Genomic DNA, 14,239 nt, shown 5'->3' with positions numbered 1-14,239 from the left:
TGCAACTCTGAGGAGACATCTGAAACCTAAGGGTGGAAATTACAGAGAGGTGGATTCTGGCTCTGCACAGTTGTCATTGTGAGAGTGGTCCAGCGATGCAGGGATGCATGCTTCCTGCATTCCAAACTGTGCTCGATGCTGAGGAGAGGTCAAATAAGTCTCCTGCTTTCAAGGGTCTCACAGCTTAGCAAGGAGACAGACCCATCAAGACATAAATGCAATCAACGAGCACAGCCATTAGGACAGGAGCCTGTGCAGGGCATGCTGGGCCACAAAGGAGGGCCGTCAAATCTACCAGCAGGATGCAAGCATCAGATGGGAACATTGAATGTCCCCGAGTAAGATTTCTCTCTCCCCAGTGAGCTTTTGGATTTTATCTTTTATGGAAATAATGTTTATACTTAAGACTTTTTCCCTAATGGGCCATTTTGTTCCATTTGTTTTGAAATGTTCTCCAGACACAAGTAATAAATGCATGGGCAGAATACAAGATATGAGCAGAAGACTGCCAAATCACACAATTTGTGGCAAATAAGCAACTGACATTTCAAAAGCGAAAGGCGAGGCAAAAAATCCTTGCCTCAGGCTTCAACCTCACACACTTGTCCTTCCCTGGAGAGACTAGCAGAACAAATGGTCACTGCACTTAGGCATCCAGAAAGAAAGAGATGGCCAGTCACTCACCTGTGAGATTTCTGGGTTAGTCAATATGAACTTGGGTTATGAATTAGAGGACTAGGAAGACCCTTTCCTGACATTGGAAATGTGAGGTTAAGGAGAAAGGTGACCAGATGTTGGGGCTCACATTCAAATAACAGGTTAATGAGGAAATTAATATACATATATATTTTAACATAAAGTTATAGCTCTCATATAAGTACAGACTTAACATGTGTCAAAGATTTCACTTAACACATTAACTAATGAGGAAACGAGTAAGATATTACAACCAGCTCAAAGGAGAATCCAAAGCTGTATATTTATATGTATTTTTGGCCCACAAGGAGGTAGAGGTGATCAATTGTCCTCTCCACTGGACAAAGTTTGTTTCCATGTCTATCACCAAGAAACAGTTGCATTGTTTTTAGTTATTTACATCTTATTAATAGAGCAAAGACAAAGAAAGACATAAGGACTAACTAAATAAAAGCAGCAACCCAAAAGGGTTTGCTAGACGATCCCTACTTGTCCAGTGAGTTCACTCAGTAATGTTTTTGGTCCATTCCAAAGTCTTTCACACATTATTCCCCCATCGTTTAGGCCAGTTACAGCTACCATCCTAGTGTCTTGAGTCATTTCCACCTCATCACCAGAGCCCAAAACCCTAGCACATATCCTGCTCTAACTACTCCCACACCTTCCAACAGTAGCTCTTCTCTCAGTCTGACCTCACGAGCAAATCATTGCATTGTGTCCCTGTGTCCCATCTTCCCACAGCTCATCTTCTCTGGGCTCCTCTCATCTCCCACATATACCATTAACTCTGTACAAATTCCAGTTATTGCAAGAAACGTGGTTGGGCTAGACATAAATAAATATGGAGAGGAGTGCGGCAACCATATCTGGCATATCAAACTGCCTCCTTATTCCTGTGGTTATTTGCTCTGTGCAAATAACACGAATACAGTGTTCTTTTCCCTGCGCTCCAAACGTACGTAATCTGTTCCTCTTTGAGATCCCTATCTTGGATTTGGTCTAGATTTAGTGTTACAGACACCTGTAAAAGGTGCTATACTTTGTAAAAGATGCTTCTTCTACTTTGTAAAAGGTGCTTCTTCAAACAAGCATCATGTTTTATCATCCTCAGCCTCACTCAGTCATTAGCGAAAGGCCAGACAATTCGATTGAATTGTGACAGAATTTATTGAGCACCATCAAATCAGACCTGAGCAGTTCAACTGAAGTAAACTGCTTTATAGTGATCGCCTGAACAGAAGCTGAGCTGTGCTGAAGATGGGAAAACCAAAAGACCAGGGTTTAAGGGCCATGGAAATGTCAGAGAACATCCAGGAGCAAATACGTTTTAAACCCCTCAATGGGGGGTGGGATGGGAATGGGGGGACGAGGACAAATATGTGATACCTTAATCAATAAAGAAATTTTAAAAATAAATAAATAAACCCCTCAATGGCCCCATCTTCAACAGGACCAGATCATCTCCTGTAAGCAAAGCCCCCGTGACCGAGCCCCCCTGCACACCTATACAACCTCATCTTTTTTTTTCACTTACTCCCCCAGGTTTACACAGGATATTTGCAATTTTCCAGATACCTCACATCATGTCAAAACTCAGGTCTTCACTGTTTTAGGGCTGGAGGTCAAGTGTCATCTGCTTTAGAAAACTGTCCCTGACCTCCCTTAATACAGTTGAACACTCTTACCCCTTCTACCCTCCCCGCCTTCCTACCTACAAATCAAACTCAGGGAGACTCATGAGGGTCCTGGACTTTCTCTTCCAGCTGTTAAACAGCTTCCCCCAACCACACAGATCACACCCCCCTTTCCAATCCTCATCTCTTCTTTTTGGAAGGAGCTCCACCAACTCTCCCAGTCTTTCTACTTTTCTTCAATCACTCATGCCCCAGAGGGAAGAAGGACTTGGCTCAACCATGGATTTGATGGAAGAAACTGTAATGAGAAGTGAAGTCCCTTCTCTTTTCCTTTTTCTTTTCTCCTGGAAAAGCGACTATGCTAAGGAAGTACACATTCGGTTCTTCCCCTCCATGCTATGAGATTTTCAGTCTAATGTGAGTAGGTCCTATGGTGATTGACAGATCAGGATTACAGCAGGCCTGAGCCACATTCTCTAGCATCAGCTTAATTTCGGTCAGAGAAGTGTGCTGTATCTGTGGTCCCTCAAAATCTCAGCAGCATTGCCCTCCATGGCAGAAACCCATACCCCCAACTCCAATTCTTTGACTAGGTTTTGCACTAAGTTCCCTGGTGCTAGAGCAGCAACCGTGAGAGATGAGGGCCGAGAGGGAAGAGGATTGGGGAGAGGCGGGTTCTGTTCTCCAGCTTGTCTGGGGAAGGCTCCCTCTCCTCGGGACATTTCTGCTTCTGTGGGAACTCGCCCAGAGCACAAAAACACCATTATCACAGAGTCTATTTCTAAAGCTGGTAAGCGGGAGGAAAACATTTGAGCTTGCTGAGGTTTTTTTTCTTATGTGGACTGCCCTCCCTCCCAGCTCACAAAGGGCTGCCTTACAATTACTGCAATCTGACAGGCTCTTCACAATTTCCCTGAGCACCGAGGTGGGCTTACTTCCTCTACTCTTTCCTTTTCCAAAGAGTAATTGGAATGAGTCAGTCCCTCCTCTTGCCTCCAATTTGCCAAATCCTCCTTGAGAAAGTCGAAGGCAGGTACTGTTTAGGACTTATTATGTATTTGTCAGCAGGAGCAGAACGACAAGATTAGATTTGACATTTCCAGTTTCAATTTTGAATCATTTTGCGCTTGTTAACTCAGTATTGACTTAAGAGTTTCATCGGATCACTGTGATGATCTAAGACCTTCATTGTCCTTCCTGTTTTGTGCAGGATTAATTCCCTCCAAAATTCTGACATTGAAGACTTAATCCCTAGCACCTCAGAATGTGAACTGATTTGGAAATAAAGTTATTGTATCTGTTGTTAATTAAGTTAGGATAAAGTTCTACTGGAGTAGGGTGGGCCCTTAATCCAATAGGACTGGTATCCTTACAAAAAGGGGAAACCTGCCGAAACCGGTTTGGCTCAGTTGATAGAGCGTTGGCCTTCGGACTCAAGGGTCCCAGGTTCGATTCCGGTCAAGGGCATGTACCTTGGTTGCGGGCACATCCCCAGTAGGGGGTGTGCAAGAGGCAGCTGATCAATGTTACTCTCTCATCGATGTTTCTAACTCTCTATCCCTCTCTCTTCTCTCTGCAAAAAATCAATAAAATATATTTAAAAAAAAAAACTAAAAGGGAAAACCTGTACACACACACACACACACACACACACACACACACACATACACACGGAAAATGCCATGTGAAGATGAAGGAAGGCAGAGATGGGGGTAGTGCTTCCATTAGCCAAAGAAAGCCAAAGATTGCAGGAAACCAGGAGAGAGGCACAGCTCACATTTTCTCTAAAGCCCTTAGAAGAAAATAATCTTACCTATATCATGATTTCTCTGTCCACAACTCTGAGACAATAAATCTACATTGTGTAAGCCATGCAGATTGTGAGACAGTTACAACAGCCTTTACAAACTAATACACACACACAGCATGCTTACATATGATATTATTAAAGGAAATTGTTGCAGTATTTGGTCAGATTTATAAATACCTTTTACAATGACCAAATGGATGATAAGCATTAATGTCAGGAAGCCCACTATATAATATTTACATATACAGAATATGCATTGGCAAATAATAAGCATAAAAATAGTCAACCTCATCATTTTGTTATATAATATGTTATGAGTTTATTATTGAAATTTTAACCCAATAAATATTTAATTTTTCCTCGAGATTAATATTCAGTAGTAAATATCAATGACAAACACCTAAGCAATTTTTTGGAATGTCCAATAATTTTAAACATGAACAGTGGTTCTGAGGTCAAACAATTTGAGAACTCCTGTGCCAGAAAGGATTATTTCAACCATATAAAAAAGAGCTGGAAAGAATTTGCTGAATTGTTGGGACTATGCTAAATGGCTAAATGTGATTATCTATGGATATTGGGCTTAAGAGTCATTGTTCTTGTAACTTCTTTTTTAAAATATATATATAATTTATTGATTTTTCACAGAGAGGAAAGGAGAAGGATAGAGTTAGAAACATCATGAGAGAGAAACATAGATCAGCCACCTCCTGCACACCCCCTACTGGGTATGTGCCCGCAACCAAGGCACACGCCCCCGACCAGAATCAAACCTGGGACCCTTGAGTCCACAGGCCGACGCTCTATCCACTGAGCCAAACGGTTCAGGGCTGTAACTTCTTTACTTTTAGTGTTTCCAAAATTTTCCGCTTTAACATGCATATCTTTTATATCAGATGAAAAATAATTTTTTAGAATTTGCACCTTCTGTTCTTCACCTTAAAAAAATTACTCTGCCCATAAGCCATCGTTTAGACCTAAACTTGAAAAGTGTCTCTTAATTACACTTGCATAGAGTTTCAGCTCATAACAGTCTGCCAGATTTAAGCTCTGCAGACAAATTCACCGCAAGCTATATGGAGGCAGAATTTATAAATGCAATTTGCACTGAACCAGCAGTTTCCAGAGAAATGGCCCTTGAAACATCAGTGAGAAGAGCTCTCTTCCAGGGCACGTTCATTCTGGGCTCAGAGAGAGTGGCCACCAGTCTTCACCTTCTTCCCTTCCATTATTTTGACCACTCCCTCAGCTTTGGTTGGCACAATGAGTTTTCCCACTGAAATGGAGTCAGGATAATGTAATGCGTTCTCAAGCAAATGACTTCTTTAGCCAACATCAGATCAAGAAATTGCCTCAAATTCTTCATATAAGCTTAACAAGCCTCCTATTGATCTGTTTTATCAACAGGTTATAGTATCTGTTCATCACTGCTTTTGTAATTAATCACCAAGTATTACACAGTTCACTTTAATGTTACATCTTCTCTCCTTGTATTCTTTTAGAACTTCAAAGCGGTTTAGTATTTATTTATGCTGTACTTGTAGTCTGTACTTACCTTCATATGTGTTCATTTGTATACATGTCACATGTACATGTCAATATATCTGTATGTATATGTAGGCATGTACATGAGTTTTATTTGCAACGTGTTTCACAATACTATGTGAGTGTGTGCAGTTTGTGTATCCACAGTATGTGTGTGCATATATATATATACACACACGTATATATATGCACACATATCCATGTATATTCATATGTACCTATGGGCTTACCACACAAAAGTGAGATGCTTGAGTTTCCTTCTCCATGGAAACCGGAGAGTTGCCATATTGCGCTGTTGTTACTTAAGCTGGATAAATTGAAACTCAGTGGATTTATAAGGAAGAAATGTATTTTGCAATCTCACACTGTATCTGTTATTTCTTCTTCCTCGCTGCTCAACAAACTCTGCTCTCGTGAGTGTTCGCTGATGAGTCATCATTCTGAGAAAGGCATGATGGGAGGCTGTTTGATTGAAATGACTTTGGAAGGAGTTGTTATCTTTTTTAACTTACTTAGGATTATTGATAAAAAGACTCATTCTTATTTTGTTTTCTCAGAATCTTGGGTATATTTGATCATGCTGACCAGAATTATCTATGGAAACTATTGAATTTCATGCATAGTTGAGGTCACACACAACAAAAAAGTGGGCTTGGCTGTGCTGAGATTGAGGATAGCAAGAATCCTGGCAGGCTGTGTGGTCCCTCAGGGCTTAGCAGCTGTTTGCTCTATTTTTTTTGGTAGCAAAATCCAATTTTCACTCTCCCCACATGGGCTGGGAGACAGCAGGGGTCCATACTAGCTCACAGAATTTTGGCTTTCTCATTTGTGAAACGTGACCAAACATATTAATCTCAGTGGCAGGCAGAGATCAGAAGAGATGAACAAATTGCAGTCATCGAGCACAAACTGCCAGGGCAATGCAAGATCAAGATGAGAGACAGACCCTGGGTTAGGGTACAAGATGTCAATAAAATGGGACTTGGAAGAAGCTCTCAGATTTTGAAGTGCTAGCTAGTCTACCCCAATACTTATCTGAAAGACTTCAGAAGTATCTTATGCTAGAACACACCTCATGTTGGTCAACTATCCTGCAGAAAACTACAGGGCTCTCTTCTCTGTGATCCACAAAGCACATTTAAGCCTATACTTTGTTATTAGAGCCCCCCCCTCCCCCGCTTTGCCCCATCGTTCAACTGCTTCTCTTTATCTTGTGATTACCCAGAGTTGTTTCCCAAGCCCTCTGCAGAATGACTCACCTCTCTCTATCCTAATCCAGATCATTCAGTCACCCCTAGATCTACTTATAGAAAATACTTCATCAAATTTCTCCTCTGATTCCCTGGCTATTTAAGATATCTCTCTCTCTCTCTCTCTCTCTCTCTCTCTCTCTCTCTCTCTCTCCCATTATCACAGCACCTCAATCCACCTACCTCTACAATAAAAAATGTGCATTCTCTTACTATTTCACAAGTACGATACAACCAAATACAGATGCTTTTACAGACAAACTCCACCAAACTTTAAGGCCTAGTTATTCTGGTCTTACTTAGAATGCTACAGAGCAGGATTTCTCAAATATGGTGCTATTCTTTGTTGGGGGAAGGGTCGGGGTGGCAGTCCTGTGCACTGTGGGATGTGTAACAGTAGTGCTGGCCTCTACCCTCTAGATGCCAGTAGCATCTTCCCCTCAAATCATGACAATAAAAAATACTACAAATGTCCCTTGGGGAAGAAATAGCCCACAGTTGAGAATCACTGATCTAGAGACTGAAACAAGAGTAATGCTGTCCAACCTGGGAAGAGCAGCATCTGAAAGGAAAACTATAGACCCAGATGTTTTAAGCACACATTTGTAAAAATTTCAGCAAAACAAAGCAAAGCATAACTATTAATAAACTAGGCATAAAAATGCGAATAATGTTATAACTGTATTTTGAAAGGACAATACATAATGTTTTAAATAGAGAAACATTAGAAGGAGTTCCTTTAGCATCAGAAGCAAAGCAAGAATTGTCACTGTTTCCACTTGAAAACAAAATTGTATTGGAAGTCTTAGGCAGTACAATAAGACAGAAAAATGAATTAAAAGTAATAATATTAGCAAGAAGATAGGACTGTCATTATTAACATAGAAAGACCTCAAAAATGCAACACAAACTACTGTAATTAATTTCTATACATCCAGAACAAACAAATAGGAACATAAAATTTAAATATTATATTTTAATACATTCACAAAAACTGCAAAGTACTTAGGGATAAACCTAATAAAATAATTGTAAGATCTAAATGCCAAAGAAATGACAAACCTCATTGAATATATTAAAGAGAACCAAAAGATACTAAGAGAGATTCAATGTTCATGAATAAGAAGATATCAGGTCTCCCTAATTAATGACTAAAACTCCAAGTGAAAGCCAAGATTTTTTGTTGTTGTTCTGGGTTGAAATTTTTAAGATGGGCAGTCTAAAATGATAGTACATAATCCAAGTGTTGGAGATGATCTGGATCAAATTATCCTCTTAAACATTGCTCTGGAATGTGCAATTTGATTGAACCATTTTGAAAAAATGTTTTGTCATGATCTTAAATGTTGAATATTCTCATACACTATTTTCCAGATATTTAACTCTTAGGTATTTACCCAAGAGAAGAGGAAAAACAGACTGATTAAGAAATTCAAAATCACAGAAGGTGGTGAAATTTAACTCCATACCTCAGGGAAAACACTAAGATAATAATAAAACCCAGAACAGAAATAAAAACCAGCTCAAAATCACCAAGAATAGAACAGTTCAAAATAGAGCTAAAATGGAAGGACATCTGCCTGAGAACAAAAGCATGCAGAAGTAGTTAGAAAATTACCGAGAGATCAACATTATTAGAGAGAAAATGATACCTAAGTTTAAAAAGACAGAGGATGCCAAACTTTCACATGATTGATGTTTTTTATTACCATAAGGAATAAAATAAATGAAGCAGAAACTGAATTTAAATATCTAATGCAAAAACACATTCCTAAATTATTGAAAACACACAAGTGAAGTTTGAAGGGCAATGTGCTTGCAGGAAACTGATAAAGACCCACAATGCCAAGAACTATCCTTTGGAAGTCATTGAATGTTAAGGATTAATCAAACGAAAGAGTTCAGAAATCTGATGTGATTTATACAGATCAACTGATAGTGCTTAATACTTTAAAGCAAAGAGAATATCTTCTAGACCAGAGTCCAAGTTTTCCAAGCAGTCCTGGGTTGCTCCCTTCAGCAGGGACCTCCTCACCCTGTCAGCAGGTGGAGAGGAGCCCTAGGGCTGGAGAGATGCTCAGTGAAGTGAGTGACCTACAATTTGAGGCTGGTTTGCAGTCCTGGGCATCACTTCTTGCATCACTTCTCTCTGAGATCCAGACCCACACGGGGCACAATTAAACTGGCACAAGACTGACCTTTCGGGCAACCTGCTCCTTTCCTGCAGACAGGTTAAGAACTGAGTGCTCCCCACTCACTGGGCACCGGAAGGAGCCACGCAGAGGTCTGGGAGGAGGAGAGCCGTGGGCATGACCCAGCTCTGAGGCACTAGCTCAGGCAGTGGGTTTCCCCTTTCCTGTGTGAGCGCCTAGTGCATTGTGCCTTTTAAGATCTGAAGCTTTTCCAGTTCTAGGAGAGAGTCATCATTATGACTGGAAATGTGGTTATGTCTCCCAGAATTTTCAGTTCTATTTTCATTTAAAATAAACCTCCCATCACAACAGTCATCACTGAATCTCCTTCTGCAGCCTGCCATGCTGTCCATGTGTCCTCTCTGCTGGAGCTATTGCAGGACTTACTGTATTGCTACAATCCTTGCTCTCCAATGGTCACTCTCACTAGACCATGTGGGCCTAGAGGGTGGGAACAGGTGTTGCCCAGCTCTGCACCCCCACATTGACACCAGGCAGACATGAATGCACTTGTTAAACAAATAAATAAGAAGTCAGCTGCCTATAAAAACAAAAACCTATTCAATGGCATTGAATCAAAGGAGCTGCTGAGCTTTCTGATTGCAAGGCTGGTCTCCTTACCCATGGCCCTGGGACCAATTCCAAAGTCAAGTCCTGACTGAACCTAAAATGTATTCCAGTGGAATCTAAAGTGCAGAGAGAATGTGAATTATTCTTCACAGCCTTCAGGTCAACGTTTTAATTAGTATTCAAAATGCTGGCATAGCATTATTTTATGTGTGGCATATAAAATGACACACCACCCATTTTATGTATTTTCTAGTTACAGAATTTTAAAAAACCAAAACCTTATTATACTAGAATAATTTGACATCATGAGGTATATTCTTACTATTTTTTCAGTCCCATTATCATAAACTAGAGGCCCAGTGCATGAAATTTGTGCATTGGGGGGGGGCGTGTGTCCCTCAGCCCAGCCTGCACCCTCTCCAATCTGGGACCCCTCGAGGGATGTCCGACTGCCCTCTTACAATCCAGGACTGCTGGCTCCCAACCGCTCGCCTGCCCCTAACCATTTCTGCCTGTCAGCCTGATCACCCCCTAACCACTCCCTGCCAGCCTGATCAATGCCTAACTGCTCCCCTGCCAGCCTGACTGCCCCTAACTGTCCTCCCCTGCAGGCCTGGTCCCCCCCAACTGCCCTCCTCTGCCAGCCCAGTCACCACTAATTGCCCTCCCCTGCCAGCCTGGTCACCCCTAACTGCTCTCCCCTGCTGGCCTGGTTGCCCCCAACTGCCTCCTCTGCAGGCCTGGTTCCCCCCAACTGCCCTCTCCTGCAGGGTTGGTCCCCTTCCAACTGCCCTCCTTTGCAGGCCTGGTCACCCCTAACTGCCCTCCCCTGCTGGCCTGATCACCCACAACTGCCCTCCCCAGATGGCCATCTTGTGGTGGCCATCTTGTGTCTACCTGGGGGTGGCCATCTTTGACCACATGGGGGTGGCCATCTTGTGTGTTGGAGTGATGGTCAATATGCATATTATCTCTTTATTATATATAGAATCATAAATATGGATGAAACCTGACATGGAAAGACCCTGAATTGCACTGAGTGAGCCCAATGTAATCACAAGAGTCCTCCTGAGAGGAAGGCGGACAGGTCTGAGTCCAAGAATCAGGAGTGGTGACAGGAGCAGAGGTAAGAGTGATGCAGAGAAGGTCATGATTTAAGGGATTAGGGATGCCTCCAGCAACCGGAAAAGCAAGGGATGGAATCTCCCCTTGAGCTAGAAGGAAAACAGCTCTGCCAGCCCATTTGACCTTCTGACCTCAGAACTGGAAGAAAGTGTGGGTTGTTATAAGGCACTGGTTTGTTGTAGCTGGTCACAGCAGCAATACAAAACAAATATAGGAAGTATATTCGTTTCCTAGGTCTGCTGCAACAAGTTGCCATACATTGGTGGCTTAAGACAAGGATATGTGCTCTCTCCCAGCGTGATGTTGTCAGGACCATGTTCTCCCCAAAGGCTCCAGGGAAGAACCTTCCTATCTTTCTCTGGCTCTTGTACTGGCCACAGTCCTGCCTTCCTGGGCTCAGAGATGGAAGCTTTGGAAGATATGAGACTCCTGGGTCAGATACCAAAGCTGGTTTATTACTCAGCGATAGCAACAGCCAGAGTGTCATCTGAAAGGGGGACGTGAAAAGGGCTGAGAGGTGCCTGCACAGGCAGCAGCTGCATCACAAGAAAGAAGCCCTGAGCTTGGAAAAGCTCCATCTTTTACAATGGTCTCTAAGCACACCTGCCTGAGCTTTGACCTGGAAAGATCTGTTACTGCTGCAAAAGCAAGCTTGACATGTAGTCCACCCCAAAATTGATCAGTATCACTGCTCACAAGACACACGGAGAGATGAGATACGTGTCTCTCATCAAGCTCCACCCCCCTTCAGTTTGATACCCTCTTGTTTCTGGATCGTTTGTCCATGAGTTCATCACTATTTCAGCCACTTAGATTAATCTGACTGACAGTGGCTGAGCTCAACTCCACTTAATCTGTCTCATTGAGCTAAGACTCCTCTGAACAGGACTCCAAACAGCAAGATGAGGTCAACCTGAAATATCAACCTCATGAAATGAGAAGCACATTATGGATGACGCTGGAGCTGCAGAGGTAGGCTGGGGCAGATAATAAAGGCTTCTATAAGTTTTGCTATGCTTACAGCTTATTCTACTGGTGATGAAGAACGATTAAAGTGTTTAATAGGAGAGTTGTATGGCTGATTTACATATAAAGTAATTCTCCAGGGTGGCCAGGTGGATAACAACTTAGAGACTCAGTTCAAATGACATTTTGATAAGGAATTCAGTGGACATTGAGGCTTGAAGAGGTTAGATGTTGAACAAATTTAGGAAGTAGGACTGAGGGGACCTTTAAGTGGAGGTTATAAGAGAGAAGAAAGAGTCTAGCATGACCCTCAGGTTTCTAGTTTTGGAAACAGTGTGGATGGCAGTGACATTCCCTGAGATCGGGAAAATATAGTGGTTTTGAAGGGGATTGATAAGTTCAGATAAACATTTCCACCCACTGCTGCATCTATCAGTCATCAAACTGAAGGACTTGGGGGGCAGGGATGACAATCCAGGGCTGAAAAAGTCAATTTGGCAATTATCAGCACATAGGATATAACTAAAAATCTGGGGATCGGATGAGAATTTTTATAGATAATACAATTAAAGAGCTCTCCCAGGAAGAACCCTGGAGAACATCAACTTCCTAGGCCTGGGAGGTGGTGGTGGGAGGAGTCGTTAAGATAAGGCTGGAGGAGTCAGGAGAAAACCTAGGAGGAAGGTCCTCCTTGGAGCTCAGGAAGAAGGAAGCCATCAGCAGAGACACCAACTACGAAGAGGACTTAAAAATGTATATGGGATTGAGCAGGGAAAAGACTACCGTGGACTTGAAGGAGAGCAGCTTCCCGGAAAGGTGAGAGTAGAAGCTAACTGTAGTGAGCTGTAAGTCTCAGTATTTGGCATGTAGGGAGTGTGTCCTTCAACCGTTAGGAATTTCATTGCATAGTGTTGATTCTTCCTAAGAATCAAAGGGAAATTTGGGGGGTGGCGGCTTCCCAGGGCCTCTGACCTTATGAAAGGGAAGACAGGAGAGGTGTAATGTGTTCATGTTATGGATTTCCATGGCGATCATGGGCACATTCAGTGGGAGGCCATCCTCTGAGAGCACAGAAGTCGCAGGAAGATGTCTTCTGGTCACTGAGGGGAAACGGGGTCAGCTCATGAGGCAGCGTGTGTCCAATGCATTAACGAATGAAGAGGAGGCGGCTTAGACGTTTACAGCTGACTCAAACAATGGCACACCGTACGTCATGCCGACACGCTGTAATCATGAACGGCTCCAGCCATCTCGCAGCACCCATTTTCTTTTGTGTGCTAGCCCCAGAAAAAGAGCTCATAAAAGCGCGTCTGGAGGGAAATTGGAAGTGTCACTGCTGCTGAGCCTCATTCCAAATGAGCAGGAGAGAAATCCAGGCTCGGGTGAGGAGGTTTGTAGATCAGCTCAGCCTGACACCTGGCACCACACAGCCCTCGGGCCTGGTGTGCCAGCCGGTGCGCTGTGGAGGGAAGCAGAGCTCTCCTTCATGCAGCAGCCGAGAGCAGGGCAAGACATGGGCTTTGAGCTGAGCCCAGCATGTATTAGCTGTGTACCGTTTGCCAATTATTAACCTCTTTTGTTTGTATTTATTTGTTAAAAAGAGGTTAGTAACATTTCATCAAAAAGATTATTGAGAGGATTAAATTGACCTTTAAAATATCCAAAGAAGTGTAGGAAATTGGAAGAGAAATTTCTTGATTCCTTCTTTCTTTCCTTCCCCCCTCCCTCCCTCCATTCCTTCCTTTCTCCCCCCCCCCGCCCCCTCCCCCCGCTTCTCTTCTTTCTTTTTTTGCTTCCCTCTTTTTCTCCTCAGTGAATATCTGCTCCTTCAGGTAAAGAGCCTGACCTCTTAGCAATCTAGGTACCACCTTCCAGAAATTTATATCATTGCAGGAGAACCGTATCCTCCAGGGAATGGGTGCTAATTGGAAAGTGTTCCAAGAGGCAGGAAGGCCTTAGAGGCTTTGCCATTCCCCGCAGCAGAGGGACCCTTACAGGGGACTTCATTACAGCAACAACACAATTCTTCCAAGCTGTCAAATGACTCAGCTCCTCAGAGGCCAAATGCACAGCTTTCCATCTCATTACCAACAGGCGTGTTTCTCACGCACCCTTGAAGAAAGAGCAGCTTTTTCCCCGAGAAAGCAACCTCTCCTCCCCCCAGTATCTGAAATCGGATTGGACATCACTGTGCACACTGCAAGCACCATTTTCACTGCAGGCGCCCCTCCTCTCCAGACCTGGCAGCGTGGGAAGCATCCCTCTTGATATTCCGGCTACCTGGCGTTTTCTTGGCATCAAGGTGCAACTTGTAGTCCGGAGAGACACAGCTATTTGATTTTCAGAGGAGAGGATTTGGATTTTTTTTATTTTAAAATTTTGTGGAAGGGCCCTAACCAGTTTGGCTCAGTGGATAGAGCATCAGCCTGTGGACTGAAGGGTCCCAGGTTC

This window comes from Eptesicus fuscus, chromosome 16 (assembly GCF_027574615.1).
Source record: "Eptesicus fuscus isolate TK198812 chromosome 16, DD_ASM_mEF_20220401, whole genome shotgun sequence".
Classification (NCBI taxonomy): Eukaryota; Metazoa; Chordata; class Mammalia; order Chiroptera; family Vespertilionidae; genus Eptesicus; species Eptesicus fuscus.
The sequence above is the reverse complement of the archived record's forward strand: the minus strand, read 5'-3'. Positions refer to the sequence as shown.